The sequence below is a fragment of the Dipodomys ordii genome, unplaced genomic scaffold (assembly GCF_000151885.1).
Source record: "Dipodomys ordii isolate 6190 unplaced genomic scaffold, Dord_2.0 Scaffold83, whole genome shotgun sequence".
NCBI lineage: Eukaryota > Metazoa > Chordata > Mammalia > Rodentia > Heteromyidae > Dipodomys > Dipodomys ordii.
Window position 1 is genome coordinate 5711267 of NW_012267299.1, and position 17353 is coordinate 5728619.

Consider the following 17353-nt stretch of genomic DNA (forward strand, 5'->3'; position numbering starts at 1 on the left):
GACAGATAGATAAGACTTAAAAAAATTAATAATGATCCTGATTAAGAACCCCAAGATAAGTATTCAAATGTTTTTTCTTTCTTGCTATTGTTTCTAACATATTTATAAGAGGATTTCTTTGTTGCTTTGTATGTCCCTCCCCCACAGTATAACCCCTGCCTTCACTGTATTTGATGTTGGTAGAATTTGTGGAGGGGAAGGGAAAAAACAAATCATTTAAATAGGGATACAGGTGGTCTGTGCAAGTCGTTATGTTGAAAAACGAACTTTACAACTTTGGCTGGGGGGTGGGGGGGTAAGGGGGTGGGAGATGGGAAGGGATGGGAAGGGGAAACAAAGGAGGAGGCAACAATGCTTGATAAGAAATGTACTCATTGTCTTGCCCATGTATTTGTAACCCCTCTGTATGGTATTTTCACAATAAAAAAAAGAAATTATTAGATTTCATTCCATATTAGGAAGATTTAGGATAGTAAATATTTTCTAGTTTATATGATGTAAGATGTCATTTTTATTGGCTATTTCTCTCAAAATAATATTACCTATACACAGTAGGAGCTCAAAGGGTCTAACTTGCTCACCCATCGATTTCTTTTTCCAAGCTTCACACTTGTTCTGAAAAGTAAGATTAGCTGCAGAAAGATTAGCTTCAGATGTCTTGAGCTGTTGGCATTTTTAGATGTACAATAGCTGAGTGCATTTGTTAAATGGGTTGGCACTTTAGGTCAGCCAGATTCTGTCACTAGGGCCTGTAGTTTTCAAGTTACAACTCTATCTTCATGGCATTTTCCTCAAAGAAGGCTGAAGAGTTTTTCAAATGGAAATCATAAACTCAAGAGATGGAAGAAGGAGATAAATACAAAAAGGCCATCATAGTCAAGGCCCAGGGGAAGAGGTGGAAAGAATGAAATAGGATATAGATCATGTCTGTAAAATTAGAAAAAAAAAACACATGTAATGCTATTCCAACTATAGAACATTCTCAGAATCCAGAACCACTTTGAATCCTATTTCTGATATTACCAGACTTAACCCAAAAGAAGATAATTCTTTCAGCTTTCTTGCTCTATAGAGAAAAAAATCACAATCTGAAAGTGTCTGGAAGAGCTCCTGGCTTCTGGTAGCTTCCCATTAGTAATGGATGGGAACATTCTATTTTCAAAATTTCTAATGTGGACCCATTGTAAAAATGAGATGTACAAGTTGTTATGTCAAAAACGAACTTTACAACTTTGGTGCGGGGGTCGGGGGGACGGGGCGGGGAGGTTTGGGGGGGAGGATGGGAAGGGATGGGAAGGGGAAACAAAGGAGGAGGCTACAATGCTTGATAAGAAATGTACTCATTATCTTGTCCATGTAATTATAACCTCTCTGTACAGTATTTTCACAATAAAAAATTTCTAATGTGGTAAGCAGAGAGTCCAGAAAAGCCAGGCCCAACAACTGTGCCTGACACTGTACTAGAGACATTTGCATATACTTGAGATTGTAAATGGACAAGACAGTTTATACATTTCCATAGGAAATTAGATAGTCCATGAGGATAAAGAAGCTGACACAAGGGGCTCATCAAAAAATTCATGGCCAGACTAGCTTGCTCATAAATGGGCATACCACTGGAAGTCTCTTGTTGCATGTCTTCTGCCTCCACATAGCTTTTTTGGTTCACAATAAAAAGAGCAAAAAATAATTTGAGAATTACCTACAATGTGAAGGACATAGGCCTGAACCACTGGAGGGAAAAACAGGGAGGATCATGCATAGATTTGAAAGCCTGAATAAATATATAATTTCTTCAGAAAAAATAAAAGATTTTGTATCTATGCAACAAGAATAGTATGGCATTTTAAAAATTCCATTTTATGTGATCATATGCACATAGCTATTGAGCCCTTGTGATCCACTCCTAAGAATATTCTCCTTTGGTCTCACTGTGTGAATGTTTAAGGTCTTGTTTAATTTATCATGTCTAAGTGTAATTTTTTTGTCTTTTACTATCCAATGGGTTTACTTATAGATTTATTAGCACATTCTAATTATTACAAATGAGGGAAAGCATGCAACCTATGTTTCTTTGGGTTGAAATGAACTCCAAGAAGTGGAATCAGGAGGTTTATATTTTACTTTTTGAGGTTCTTTTTTTTCTTTCTTTCTTCCCTTTTGACACTGTTTTTGATTTCTGTACCTTTAGTCTGGTATATTTGTTTATCTGATTTGGGGAGGGTAAGGGGAAGCAAGAAATGGTGGGACAAAGGGTGAACCAATTCAGCAGTGATACTCACTAGACACTATGTTGGAAATGAACTGTACAACTTGTGGAAGAGGGGGAAGGGAGGGAAAAACCTAGGAGAAAATGAGGGAGATGGTGTCACTGTTCAAAAAGAAATGTACTCAATACCTGAGTTATGTAACTGTAACCCCTCTGTACATCACCTTTACAATAAAAATAAAAGTCAAAAAAAGAAGAAAAAAGATCTGTGAAATAACCTAATAAAAGCTGAAAAAAGCCAGAGAGAGTTTCTGAAAATTAAAAATATAATAAACTAATGATATAGAAACTCAATAGAGGCAAGAGATAATATTAATTTTCATATATATATATGAGTCTCATATATATAATTGAATCTCTTACACACACACACACACACACACACACATATATGGGAGACTCAAATGTATATATAATTAGGAGTCAAGAGAAATTATAAAAGAGAGGATCATTTTACGGTGTCAAAATTCCAGTAATAAAAGTCTAGAAATAAAGTAAAATAATGAGGAAAGAACTAAAAAGCATAATTTTCCTGATGAAAAACACACATGTAGGGTTCAGCATAAGACTAAAGTATATCTACTGGGCATGGGTGGCTCATGCATGCAATTCTAGCTACTAAGGGGTATGAGGTCTGAGGATCATGTTTTGAAGTCAGCCTGGGCAAGAAAGTACATATGACTATTATCTTCAATAGAGCACCCAAAAAGGCTGTGGGCTCAAGTGGTAGAGCATTAGCCTTGAGCACAAAGGTCAGGGACAGCACCCAGGCCCTGAGTTCAAGCCCCAGTACTGGCACACACACACACACACACACACACACACACACACACACACACACGGAGAATAAAGTATATTCTTACTGAATTTTGCAATATTGAAGGTAAGAGAATAGATCAAAATCTATTAATAAAAAATAGGCATTTTAAAAGAAAGAGTAATAATCAGATTGGCAACAGACCTTTTTAATCACCCTAGAAACTAACAGAAAATGGAAAATAACCTTCAAGAATTGGAAAGGCAATAATTTTTTAATATATATTTTATATTTTATATATTTATATTTTACAGAGGGGTTACAGTTACAGGAGTGAGGTATCCATTTCCTATGAAGTATTGTTACACTCTCCTTTATTTTTCCCCTACCGTCCCTTTCCTCCCACCACCCCAAATCCTTCCTCCCCTCTCCCACCCCCCACCCCCCACAAAGTTGTAAAGTTCGCTTTCAACATACTGTCTTGTACATCTCATTGTTATAATGGGTCATCCTGTATCCTTATATCAGCTTTTTGTTATTTCCCTTTCCCTCTCCAAATTAGAAAAATGTATATACAAGATGTAGGACACCGGAATCAAATACAGACAACAGAGGTTGTAGCATGGGGGAAAAACATACGAAGAAACAAAAAAAAATCACATAGTATATTATAAGTACACTAAAAAGATCAACAACAAAGATAAAACTTCTTGTGTCCCTATCTTGGGGTTCATTTCACTTAGCATCATCTTATATGGTCATATGTACATAGCTTTTGACCTCTTCTGCTTGTCCTAGATATATACTAGCTATTGCAGATAAGGAAAACCATGGGACCTATGTTTCTTTGAGTTTGGCTTATTCACTCAATATAATTTTTTCCAAGTATTCATTTCCTAACAAATGGGGTGGTGTCATTCTTTCTGATGGCGACATAGAATTCCATTATATATATATATATATATATATATATATATATATGAAAGGTAATGATTTTGAACCTAAATTATGTATTCAGACAAACTGTTGATCAAAATTAAAGGTGAGATAAAATTCAGATGTGTGAGGCCTCCTCCATTTTCTTTGCATGCATTGGTTTTTCTAAGAAGTTACTACAAAAATCTATGACACTAATATGAGAGAATAAAGATAGATGTGTTTGAGAAAGCAGACCATTATAAGAGAGAGGGAAAGGGAATCTCCATGACTCCCATGGAAGGAAATTCCAAGAAAACTAAACACTAGAAATGAAGGACTAGAGCAAGTCAGGCCCCAGGGACATCTCAAGAAGATGAAATAGATGGACTACTGTGTTGTTTCAGATGAAATTTAGATTCCTAAGGAGAGTTTGGGATTGATTTAGTAGTAAATAAATAATTTCTCTCTCTTTCATAAAAGCAGTTATTATTTCCCTCAAGGTTAGAAAGTGATGAAAGAAAGAGACAGAAAAGAAAGAAAGAAAAAGAAAGAAAAGGAAGGAAGGAAGGAAAGGGGGAGGAGAGGAGAGAACAAGAGAGATAGAGACAGAGAAAAGAAAGGGGAAAACCCCAAGGTTTGTAATTTGTATATTTATAGTCTTGTGTTATAAATATATGTTACAAAATTTACATATGATAAATTAAGATTGTTCTATTTGAAGTATAACTCTTAAGCACTGATGGAAGGGCTGGAAGGTGGAACCAGTCCGTAGCTGGATGGGGAGGAGGGAGGTGGTAGAGACAAGGGAACTGAATAGAAAATCGCCAAAATTTGAAGCCTTGAGAAGAAACTGTTTAATTGTTTTTTGGAGGGGGAGAATCAGGTTGGAACTACTAGAAGAGCAAACATGTTGTCTTATTGAAACAAGTATATTTCAACTGCATCTGTGTGCGAGTTTTATAAAAAGTGAGAACTAAGATAAAAATAGGAGGAAAGTATGAAGTGAATCACCTGTCCAATGGGAAAATGATGCTGTTGTTGCAAAGGGGTGGAGGCTGGCTGGGTGTGCACGTGGCTGGGCCTCTTTCCTGTGGTGCAGCACCCAGGTAAACAATGTTCCATGGTCTCCTTCCTAAATCATCTTCAGGATGTAGGGTGGCTTAATAATTCTGCAGTCCTAATCATGGCAGAAGCACTTTATCACCAGGCTTTGGATGCCTGGAGCTCTCGCGATAAGAAAGTAATGGATCTGCTCATTGTCCCAGCCCTTCTTCTTCCATCCTCCAAGAAGTACTGCCTGAACCCAGATACATGTTAAATGCTTTGCAGATTAAAAACAAAACAAAAGAAGTGATGGTAGGACTCTGAATTGCAGTAAAGTTATCTTTGGCTCAAATTGTCTTCTGGGCCGTTTATCACTTTGCTCTTGAAACCTTTGACTCAGGTGGGAAGCAGTGTAAACTCCATTAATTACAAGTACGTAAGACCTGTCTTCTTTTACCCTCTTTTCTCCTGAAGGCAAACTGATTTGTTCTCTTTTCTACAAACTACACAAAGGAATCTTCTCAAGTAATATCAACATTTAAAGTACACAGGGCTTCAAGTGGTCACTTCTCCATCCCAAGCATCCAATCTAAATAACTATTTTTAAGACATCCAAAGAGATCCTTTCCGTTCCCAAGATCCCTGTAGAGACTTCAGGAAAGCACTTCAAAACACAAAACAGATTTTATTGTTGAGCAGACTTTATGGTTTTTGAAGATTGGAGGTCCCTGAGTACGTTTAACATATGAACGTATATACCACATAGACAGTAATACATATGAACTGAACTCCAGTCCCTTTCAATAAGTACCTGGTCATTGATTTGACCACATTCTTGTAGAAGGCAAAGAGTGAGGGATATTCTCAACTTTTTTCATTCTACCTACCCTTGCCTGTAGCAAGGGTTCCTATCTTACGCACATTCCATGTACTTCAAGCCGTTGCACATCAGTGTAAGAAATAAAAGCAGCTATGTGCCGGTGGCTTACACCTGTAATCCTCGCTACTCAGGAGGCTGAGATCTGAGAATTTCAGTGTGAAGCCAGACCAGCCAGCCTTGACCCCTCTGGAATAGCATCATTTTCCATTGGACATGTGATTTTGCTTTCTCCTTCATTCACTTCATACTTTTCTCCTATTTTTATCTTAGTTCTCACTTTTTATAAAACACACTCAAATGCAGTTGAAATATACTTGTTTCAATAAGACAACATGTTTGCTCTTCTAGTATTTCCAACCTGATTGCCAAAAAAATTAAACTGTTTCTTCTCAATTCTTCAAAATTTGGCATTTTTATATTCAGTTCCCTTGTCTCTGCCTGGTTCACAAGACTTTTATTCCAGTTAACCACCGAAAAACTGGAAGTAGAGCTGTGGCTCAAGTGGTAGAGCACTAATTTTGAGAAAGAAAGCTCTGAGATGGTGCTTAGGCCCTGAGTTCAAGCCCCAGGACTGGTGCATACATATGAAAGAAAGAAAGGCAAGGAAAGAAGGAAGGAAGGGAAGGAAGAAGGGAGGAGAGAAGTAGAGAGGGAGGGAGGGAAGGAGGGAAGAGGGGGAGAGAGAGGGATGAAGAATGAAAGGAAGAATGGAAGGAAGGAAGAAAGGAAGGAAGGAAAGGAGGAAGGAAGGAAAAGAAATGAAAGCAAGTAGAGGTGATCTTTAGTGGAATTTATATACATAATTCTTTTTTTTCTTTTTAAATTTTATTTTATTTTATTTGTGAACATACTGTACAGAGGGGTTACAATTACATGGGCTGGATAATGCGTACATTTCTTACCAAGCATTGCAGCCTCCTCCTTTGGTTTACCCTTCACATCCCTTCCCAGCCTCCCCCCTCCCCCCCAATCCCAATCCTTCTCCTTCCCTCCCCCTATAACCCCCGCCCCCCGCACCGACATTGTAAAGCTCGTTTTGGACATGACAACTTGTACTTCTCAATGTTGCAACAGGTCCACCTGTATCCTTAAACAACTGGTTTTTCCCCATCTCCTCCACAAGTTATACTGACATCAAATTCTGCTAACATTATAGAAATGTCATTTTTAAAGCAAGTTATTTTTAATAATGCTTTTGTGCTTAATTTGGTCTTTGATACAAAAGGTATCATCATTTAGAAAATTAAGATAACAGTGTTTAGAAAACACAAACATACAAATCTTCAGTTAGTTTTGCTGATTGTAAAAGCTTTACCATTAACCCTACTACTAAAATGAGATCCGATGAAGAGAAAGACTAGAACATCTTACTCTGACTAGGTCTTCATTTCTTTACTGATATAACAGGGGATGAAACAAATGATCTGTAAATTTCACTGTATAGCATTTGGTGAACTAGTGAATATTCAACCAGAACTTGTGGCTTTGGGTTTGCTAGCAGATTGTTATGTTCCCAGGTTATAAGTTCTTCTCTGGGTCCTGGGATGGGTGTGGGGTTAATTCCCCTGCTTTCAGGTTCTGAAGACAGCATCTTTATGGTCACATTGGATCATAATTTCTTCCAACACAACTTTCTGTATCAGTTGGACATAGTAATCCCCCTTCAGGATGCTGTGGATTTTGAGTGGTCTTTTGATCTCCTAGCATAGTCAAATCTGAATGTAGAAATTTACATTTTAAACAAATTATAAGTTACTGTTAAATATTTTCCTTTTATATAAAAGGGCATGCACACATAGCTAAATTATACAGATAGTTAGGCTATGTATCTATGAATTTCACTCTAGGTCAATGTTATTGGATTGAATCTGAAATGGCCCCTGGAAGTTCATGCGTTAAGCGGTGGGAAGTTGGGATCAGGAAGACTGATTTTATCTATGGATTAATTTATAGATAGATTCATAATTTGAAGCGTTTGAAACTAGAAGGTAGGGCCTGGTTGGAGGATGCGAGTCAATGAAAATGTGCCTTTAAAGGCTCTGTTTGCCCCCTGGTTCATTTTGTGCTTTTTGATTTCCAGACACTCTGAGGTAAGCAGCCTTCCCTGTTATATGCTTCCACACCATGACACGCCGCCTTCTCACAGGTCCATAGCAATGGAGCCAGCCGACCATGCACTGAAACCTCTGGAATCATGGTTCAGAATGATCCATTTCTTTTTAAGGTTTTTTCTTCTTCCAGGAATGTCACTGCAATGGAACGTTGACAAGCACAGATTAGATGAGGCATTGTAAGATATTTATTATAGGAAGGATGTTATATGATTCATGGCTGAACTACTATTATGGCTTACAAGAGTGTTAGTTTTAAGGTGGTCTAGAATGGTGCCAGAGTATGTGAATGAGAAACTAAGGCGAAAGAGCCATTCATACCAAATACTGCTGGATTTTTATTTTCTTTTTGCAATCTTGTGGGATGGAGTTCTGTTTTTGTTTTCTATCTGTCACATGCCCCTGATAGCTACAATGGTTCCTAGCTGTGTACTATGAAGTGGTTTCATTTGTGAATTACTAACATTTATTAAGATGTATTCAGAGTAAATAATGTCAAATGCTTTTCCTATTTCTTAAGTATAATTTTCAGAAACCTCTTCAGTTTTGTTTCCCTGAAGGAATGTGCTGTCATACCTAATGTACCTACTCAATGAAATTAGGACAATATGTGCTGAAAACAGTTGCATATATGCTTTAATGAAATCAGAGGGGTGTTGTGTCAAAGATTTGGAAAGCATGATTATAGTTACTTTGTGTATTAATACCAGAGAAATGGGACAAGTCTTTTGCAGAGAAAGGATAAAAACAAAAAGAAAGCATTTTGTGGAAAAAGTGACTTAAGTCTAGACTCTGAGAATATCTGTGAAAAGCTTTGTGATACTAAAACTTTACAAAGTTATATTCTACCCTCAAGGAACAAAATTCAGGATTAGAGAATGCAGTGATTTCTACTATGTAGATAAAGATCACAAAAATGCAAGGATTTTTTTTAATATCTTAAAGCCTTCCAGGTTATGAATTTCTTTAGTAAACATGGAGATTAGAAAGTGTAATGTTTGCTTCTTTTATTCTTGATTCCAACTCTATAGGAAAAACTAAAAGGAAATAGAAGATAGAGCATGTCTCTGTAAGTCCTGGTTATTGATGCTAAGGAAGGTGTCCCTTAGACCACACAACGTAGACCCAGAAGTTCTTCTGATAATGTAACTATTTTCCTAGTAGAAAACAACCCTGAAGAGGAAATGGAAAGCTTGCAAATCTTGACTTATAATGTCAATTACCATATCTCCATATACACAACATGCAGAGTCTATGAAAACTCTTCAGTGACTTGTGTTTATTGAAAACATGTTAAATGTCTAGTATCTATTTCATTTATTCCTTAGCTTTTATGTGACATTTTTTGGGTTTGCTATTTGCAATGGCTAGAGCAAATAGGTGACTTTACATCTGTGAATTCCATAGACATTTCTCTGCTCTTATTTGTGCTGTCTTTTATCATTATAGATGCTCGATATTTGCTAAAATCCAATCTAACATTCTTGGGGTAAGCATATTGCCATAATAGCACCCTAACAGTAATTAACAATCTTACAATGAGCAGCACAGTTAATTTCTCAAGCAACATAACTTACATCAATTTAATAAATTTGGAAGTTAACTCTAAATTATTTCTGTAATAATGGTTTAGTATTCAACACCAAGTCTACACTGGTTAGTTCAGACTCTTGGGAATTTAATATCTATCCTTCACATGCAGTTCATCTTTAGCGACTCTATTGGACCACTTGCAAATTCATCTGTAATATGCCTGGTTGGTTATGTAGAGAAAACATATTCTCTGGGGGCTAATGTCTCTTTTCCACCAATCAAAATGTAGTTCATGACTCATTAGGTGTTTGGCTAGATTAGTTAACTTAATTCAATATAAATTATTTAATTCCTAGAGCCTTCCTGATATTCAATATGAATGAAACAATTATTCCTGGACACAAATAATGCTACACAGTTTTACCAAACCCCAAGACAGTCATTAAATTCCAGCTTTCCACTGCTTTACATAAATTGCTCATGCTGGGTTTTTGAGGGAATAATGTTACTGATATTGTTTGTATTCAATGAGAATATTTTATTCTATATTTAATGAGAAAACGCCCAAATTATATAGCAATGTGAGAAATCATAAAATATTTCCAGGTAGCAACTTTGCCTTTGTTTCGATAGCTTTCTTTCTTTTGTTATCTATTTTAGTCCATAGGCAAAGGAAAGGAACACTCCATCCTTTTTTTTTTTTCCAGATACTAAGACTGCTACCAGGAACTATTCCTTTAGGCTAACCATCTCTTGATATTATCTCTACTCGATCAATGGCTGATGGACAAAGAATATAAGGCTGGTGTGCTGGTTAGCTTTCTGTCCCTGTGACAAAATACTTGGGAAAGGCAACTTTGAAACAAAGGAACGGTTGTTTTTGTTTTGTAGTTTCAAAATTTCAGCCTGTAGTCACTTGGCTTCATTATTTGGGCCTCTGGTTAGACAGAAGATCATGACAGTGGAGGAAGTTGTTCATCTTATGGGAAGTAAAAAGAAAAAGAAAAGGACTGGAGTCTCAATATCCCTTTCAAAATTCACCTACAATGACCTAACTTCCTCTCATTGGGCCTAACCTTTAAAGATCTCACATCCCAATGGTTGGTGACCAAGCCTTTAATACATGAGCCTTTATGGAACTTAATAGAATCATTGCAGCTGATATAAATTTCCTCCCAAATATCAGTTATATGTCATACATCCCCAGATGTGGTGTCCCTTTTCTTAGATTGGGTTCTTTGGGAAGAGTCTCTGAGAGAGAACACTGGAGTATTGCTTCAATGAAGCTGATAGAGAAGCTCCAATGTTTTTTTCTTTTTAGCTCAGCATGAGGGCTTGAACTCATGCCTGGGCAATATCCTTGATCTCTTCTGCTCAAGACTAGTGCTCTATCACTTTGGTCCTCAGATTCATTTCTGGTTTTCTGGTGGTTAATTGAAAATAAAAGTCTCATGGACTTTCCTGCCTGGGCAGGTTTTGAAATGTGATCCTCCTGAGTAGCTAGGATTACAAGCATGAGCCACCAGTGCCTCTCTTTAATGTGTTATTATACCTGAGGCTCAGCCAATGCCGTGGGATACTCTAGAACTGATATGGCCTTCACAAGTGGCTTGAAATGAGACAAAACATTTGTACATTTGCTTTCCCACATCAGTAGGTCATTAGCTGTGGGCTGTTCCCTGGGAGGGGACTGATCATGTGGCCAAAGGTAATTTTCAACCAGTTGTCAGCAGGCAATATTCTCAACCAGTGGGGAAATAGGTATCTCAATAGGAAGGGAAGATCTTGGGGTACCATTAATCCTCCATCTCCTTTCTATGGGAAACCTGGAGGAAGAAGGCTGGCAGAGATGAGATAGGGAGGGACACAGCACTATTTCTTTAACATGGCATCTCTTTTTATATTTTTTTCTCCAATATCTCAACTTCAATCACTAGAATTGCATTTCCTTCCTTTTCCATTTCCTTTCTCTCCTGCTTTGTCCTAAACAAGGACAGGAAGGCAGGAAGGTGGGCCACAGAGAATTCTGACCCTAGAGAGTTATTCCCTTTGTAGCACAATTCCTGTGAGACCAAGTTAGAACCATTGGAGAGGGAGTTACCAAGGTCTGCTCAGACACCTGGAAGTAAAGGGCACCTGTAAAAATGAAAGAAGGAGCTAGAAAGAAGCTGTTTACTTTAAGAGGGGCTGTAGGTCATAAGTGACAATTTGTTCTTTCACAGTGGCATTTCTATCACTAGTCACTCCTAATCATCTTCTCCATGGCCCCAGAGGGTTTTCCTTACAGCTTTCAGGTAGAGGTTAAAATAACTTTGTTATTAAGATCTTTCCTCCCCACCTTATGCCTGTCTTACTGCAGGCTCTTCCATGACTCTTTATTTCATTCTTTGATTCATAGTCATTAATGTATTCACTCATTCTTTGGATTGCTGCAGTGATCTAGCTCTTTCTTGGATGTCTTCATTCTTGACAATGCCTAGAACTTTTCATACTTGGGTTGGTTCCCTTCTGATTCTTGACTGTTGGAGTCATTTTTTTTGGGGGGGGGTCCGGTCGTGGGGCCTGAACTCTGGGCCTGGGCGGTGTCCCTCAGCTCTTCAGCTCAAGGCTAGCACTCTACCACTGGAGCCACAGTGCCACTTCTGGCTTTTTTTTTTCTGTTTATGTGGTGCTGAGGAATCGAACCCAGGACCTTAAGCATGCAAGGCAAGTGCTCTACCACTGAGCCACCTTCCCAGCCCTGGAGTCATTTTTAACTCAGCTGGCCCTGAGCTTTGCTCCCTGTGTAGTGTGTTGCATTGCTTGGTCCTCTGGTTTCTGGCCTGAAACCAATAATCCCTGAATGGCAATCCTGGCCTGATATCTTCATCTCCAGAGAAGGCTTGTGACATAGTTTCTGAAAACTGCCTTGGCTATTATCTGTGATTATGTATTCTCTCTTGGTAGTTATCAGCCACTGGAAACCCATGCTGAACAAAAAATAAATGTACGAATAAGAATGGCTGCAGCAAATAATGCATGAAAAAGCAAGAATGTGTGATGGAGGATAACACTTAGCAACAAGAAAAGTAGACATGACAACATAAGACTAGAAGTTTGTCATTGAAACAATCTTTGACTTACTAGATATTTATTTGCCTCTTTCTCCATTTGGTTCTCTTCTAGAAACTGAATATAATTAGACAATCATGCTGCTTTACTTTGGAAAACATTTTGATGTGTCGGATTATATTCTGATGTAATAATTTGATGTCAATTTAGTTATGGTTTTATGTGGTTTATTTAGAGTTTTTAGGTTTACTTAGAGTTTTTATTTAAGTTTTTTGTTTTTAAGATTTTGTTTTATTTCCTTGCCCAATAATGTGGAATTTTTTTAACTTGGTTCAATACAAGTTTCTGTTTCAAAGAGAATAAGAAAGCAGAATATGTGTACCTGTTCTGAACCATAATGTCTGTTAAGACCTTTCAGTGTATTAATCTGCCTTAGTGCTGACACAAATGATAGTGTCAGGTGACTGTCCTCAGTTCTGAATCATTCAGGTCTCTGTATTTACTTTCTTTTCATTTCCCTAGCCTTTGTGGCTCAGAGTAAGATGAGGATCCTTCAAGAAACTATCTGGATTTCAAATATTTCTCCTGAACCAAATGTTAAGAGGAAGACCCAATCTACAGTAAATTGTATTACACCACTAGTATCAATTTCTTGGTTTTGTTTATGCACATCTCCTTGTGTTATACATGTTAGCAACTTCAGCCTACAATGTCATATTGTGCATACACTGTTACTTTCAATTTGCAGCTGGGAAACAGAGACAAAGAGTAACTTGTCCTCTCTCACTAGCAAATTCAATTCCAAGGCCTGTACTCTTTTCCACTTATTATGCCACTCAGAAGTATTCACTCAAAGATAATTTCAAAATCCAATTATAAATACCCATTTTGCTTTGAATGCCTTTTATGCTACAGATGGGTATGTTCTTCCTCCATTCTATTCATTTAAGTCAGGAAGCCATTGTTGATGAAGACTTATTTACTGTCCAGCTAAAACATGGGAACCTGTCTTTCTGTTTCACTTTTTCTATTGACTTGCCAAATATTTTCTATTTTCATTCAAAGAAATGCCTGCAATCTCTTGACTCTCCCTATTAACTTTCCTCCTTGCTACGGTTTCTTTCACTTAATTTTTGTAACTGTTATTTGAATTAGTTAAGATAGAACTTTTACAAAAGACTCAATATCAAAATTAAGTTGCCTTGCAAGGAATTATGGGTATGATTGGAAGGAAGGGCATTTAAAAATCTCTGTGGAGGTTCTCTAACTGAGTCTATTTGAGGCTAATGCAATAGTCTGTGCTTGATTTATGATGATATATTCTGACGTATAAAATGCTGTTTGTAAATAGTTTAATAAAGGGCTACTGCTCCAAATTCCCAATTAGCAGTGAAGGTGATTTCTATTAGAGAAGACATTTGTGGAGGATTTTGTTCTTGATGTTTAATAAAGTGAGTTCTGTTTCTCAATACAATATACACCGTTGCTTTGTAGCATAGCTCTGGGGACTTGCTATTGTATACAAAGAATAAAAACATATCTCTGCTTATTGTTTATTTACCACATTTTGGGAGTACATGGCAAAATCATTTTTCTTATAGTTCTCAGCTCAGTTTTTTCTTCTGTCTTGATTATGAGTTAAAAGAAATCTGTGCCTGCAGTTCCTTGGTTTTTCCATTTTAACCATGTGAATATCTGAGTTGCTTTTATTCAATGACATTTCTAGTTTTTTAATGAGAGTTTGACATTTTCGCATGTTACAATTTTGTTTTATTTTTATATTCATTGAAGTGACTTTTATGCTGCCTTTGTGTGCTGCCGATTTACAATTTCTGAAGGTGCTTAGAGACAGCTTTTCAGAAATAAGGAGTACATTGGAAAATCATTCAGGATTCTCAGGGCTGGTGTTCAGAGGAATGTATTTTTGAAAAAAAAAAGACTAGCAAGGCTTCAAGTGCAGGGTTTTTGTTCTGAGCAATATCAAATACTAGATTCTTTTGAACTGGCAAAGGCCAAACATGCTTTAGACCAGGGCTTGCAAATTCAAACACCTGGAGGGCTCCAGGAGTGACATAAGTAAAAGAGGCAGCCCCAGAGGACCATGGGGGATGGTGGCAGTCCGGTCCTATCCAGACAGGACAAGCAGTGACTTTGCCATTCTGATCCTTGCTACAAGGGAATGTCCAATGTCATTAGGCCTCTCCATCTTCGAAGGAAATAGGAGGATCTGAATGTTAAAGGAAAATGTCTGATTCTCAGCGTCAATATTTCTGGTGTAGTGTGTAACTTTCCATGCATACTACGTTCACGGCAAATGGGCAATGCTTCCAAATAGTGAAGAATAGATGCAATCTGATTCTGACTTTGAAATGGCACTGAAGATCAGATATTGTGGGGTGGGAAAAGGGGCCCAAGCTGCATCTTCAGTTTTTGAAGAACTCTCAGCCTACAGGGAGGTCTTAGCCATCATAAGCCTAACTGTAATAGAAGGTGAAGTCAGGCAGATTGCAAAGGAAGTGTCCATATGAAATTCAAAGGAAGAAAAAAAGTCACGTTTTATTGGTAAATTCTCGTGTATTGAGCTGAGCCTTGACAGTGAATATAGATTGTGGTAGATGTGGGCACACACTCCAGATGAAGAAGCAGATGAGCCAAAGTATGAAGGGATTAAAAAAACAGGTAAAGAAGGGTGATCAGAAAGCAGGAACTAGGCCAGCATAAGGCAGAAAAGCTGCAGAGAGGAAACAAGAAAGGGAAGATGAATGTCTGTTTTGGAGGATGTAGAAAGTTATATTGTTATTTTGATAGACAAAGATAAATCATTAATGCCTCTTGACTTGAGGTTTTCCCTCAACTTCATCTTCCAATCTACTCACTTGATTTTGTTTGTTATTTTTATTTGTTTGTTTATTTTTGTGTTGGTCTTGGGGCTTGAACTCTGCACCTGGGCACTGTCCCTGAGTTTTTGTGTTCAAGGCTAGCATTCTAATCACTTGAGCCACAGCTCCACTTCCAGCTCTTTTTGGTGGTTAATCGGAGATAAAAGTCTCATGGACTTACCTGCATGGGCTGGCTTTGAACCACAATCCTGAGATCTCAGCCTCTTGAGAAGCTAGGATTACAAGCCTGAGCCACCGATGCCTGGCTAGGCTCATTCTTATTAGACTTTCCTCAAATACAAAAGGACCTTAACTCCTGCACACATTTAAGAAGGAAGAACAAAAATGTTGATCAGAAGTCCTAATTGTGAATGTGAAGTTTATATAGTGGCAACTTTTCTAAGACAATAGACCCAGTTATTGAATTGGAGACATCAAACATGCATCTTTTTAGCAGGGCTGGTCATGTTCCCCAGAGAGAGCCACTGTAGTCTCATGCATAGGTGATAGAAGAAGAGAAATTTGGGAAGCTGTAGGTAAACCTAGAATTCCACATTCTGGCACTGTGTACAGAGGGGACTGGGCATCACAGGACCAAAGTGCACATTGTTATTTACTCCTCCTGATTTCAATATGGTGCCTTATTTAGTACAGTACCCACTTTGTTATGATTTATAAGAGAATCCTCAGGGGGGTGATTTGTGCCTGTTGCTGACATCCATTGAGTATTCTCCATGACCTGAGGCTAATTCAGACATACCTTACTGAACTGAGGAAAAGGCAATTGCATTATATGTTGTCTCTGCCTCGGAGTTCCTTTGTAGGGCTCCCTGGAATAGAGGTTGAATAGAGGTTGAATACCTTCAAAATCCATGTCTGACACAGTGCCCTCAGTTCTGAATCATTCAGGTCTCTGTATCCATTTTCTTCTCATTTCCCTAGCCTTTGTGGCTCAGAGTAGGATGAGGATCCTTCAAGAAATTGTCTGGATTTCAAATATTTCTCCTGAACCAAATGTTAAGATGAAGACCCAATCTATAGTAAATTATGTTAAACAGTAGTATCAATTTCTTGGTTTTGTTCATGCACTAGAGTTGTTGTATAGTATGCCACTGTTGGGGAAAACTTAGTGATAAAAAATCTTTCTGTACTATATTTGCAAGTGTTTCCTTTTCCTTTTTTTTTTGAGGGACTAGGGGAACAGAGTCATACCAGGCTGTGCAAGCTGGTCTTGAATGCCTGAGCTCAAGTGGACTTCCTCTCTTAGCCTTCCCAGTATTGGGGCTAAAGGTACATGGTACCATGCTAGCTGTCTTTGGAAATCTTACAAGTAAGTACATACCTAATGAAAATTCACTTCTACTTTCTAAAGAAAGATGATATCCCACTGAAGGAGAGTTTTGCATAGGAGGTGCACAAGAACCTTTCATGGCTTTTGGCTGACTGTTCACATCCAGCCTAGAAAAATAACTGGGGAGGGTAGGTGAGGTCTCAAGCAGGATTCCAAGGAGACAATTTCAAAGGAAAGGTTGTAGTCCAGGTTCATCTCTCGTCTCTTTTCTAGAGAAACAGACAGGCCTAGGGACCATCCAAGTGAATCTTCCCAAATAGTGTATCATTTTTCCAAAGATGGATTCCATTTTCCACCCTCAAATTCTGCATATAACCTTTCACATGTCTGTTCGCATCACCCATAACTTAAGATCCAATCTCTATCAAGCTCCATTTCATCCACATCTTACTCAGTTTGGGTTGCTACAACAAAATGCCACAGAGGAAGGAGTTTAACAGCATGTATCTCTAAGAGCTGCTTTCTTCTTCTTCTTCTTCCTCTTCTTCTTCTTCTTCTTCTTCTTCTTCTTCTTCTTCTTCTTCTTCTTCTTCTTCTTCTTCTTCTTCTTCTTCTTCTTC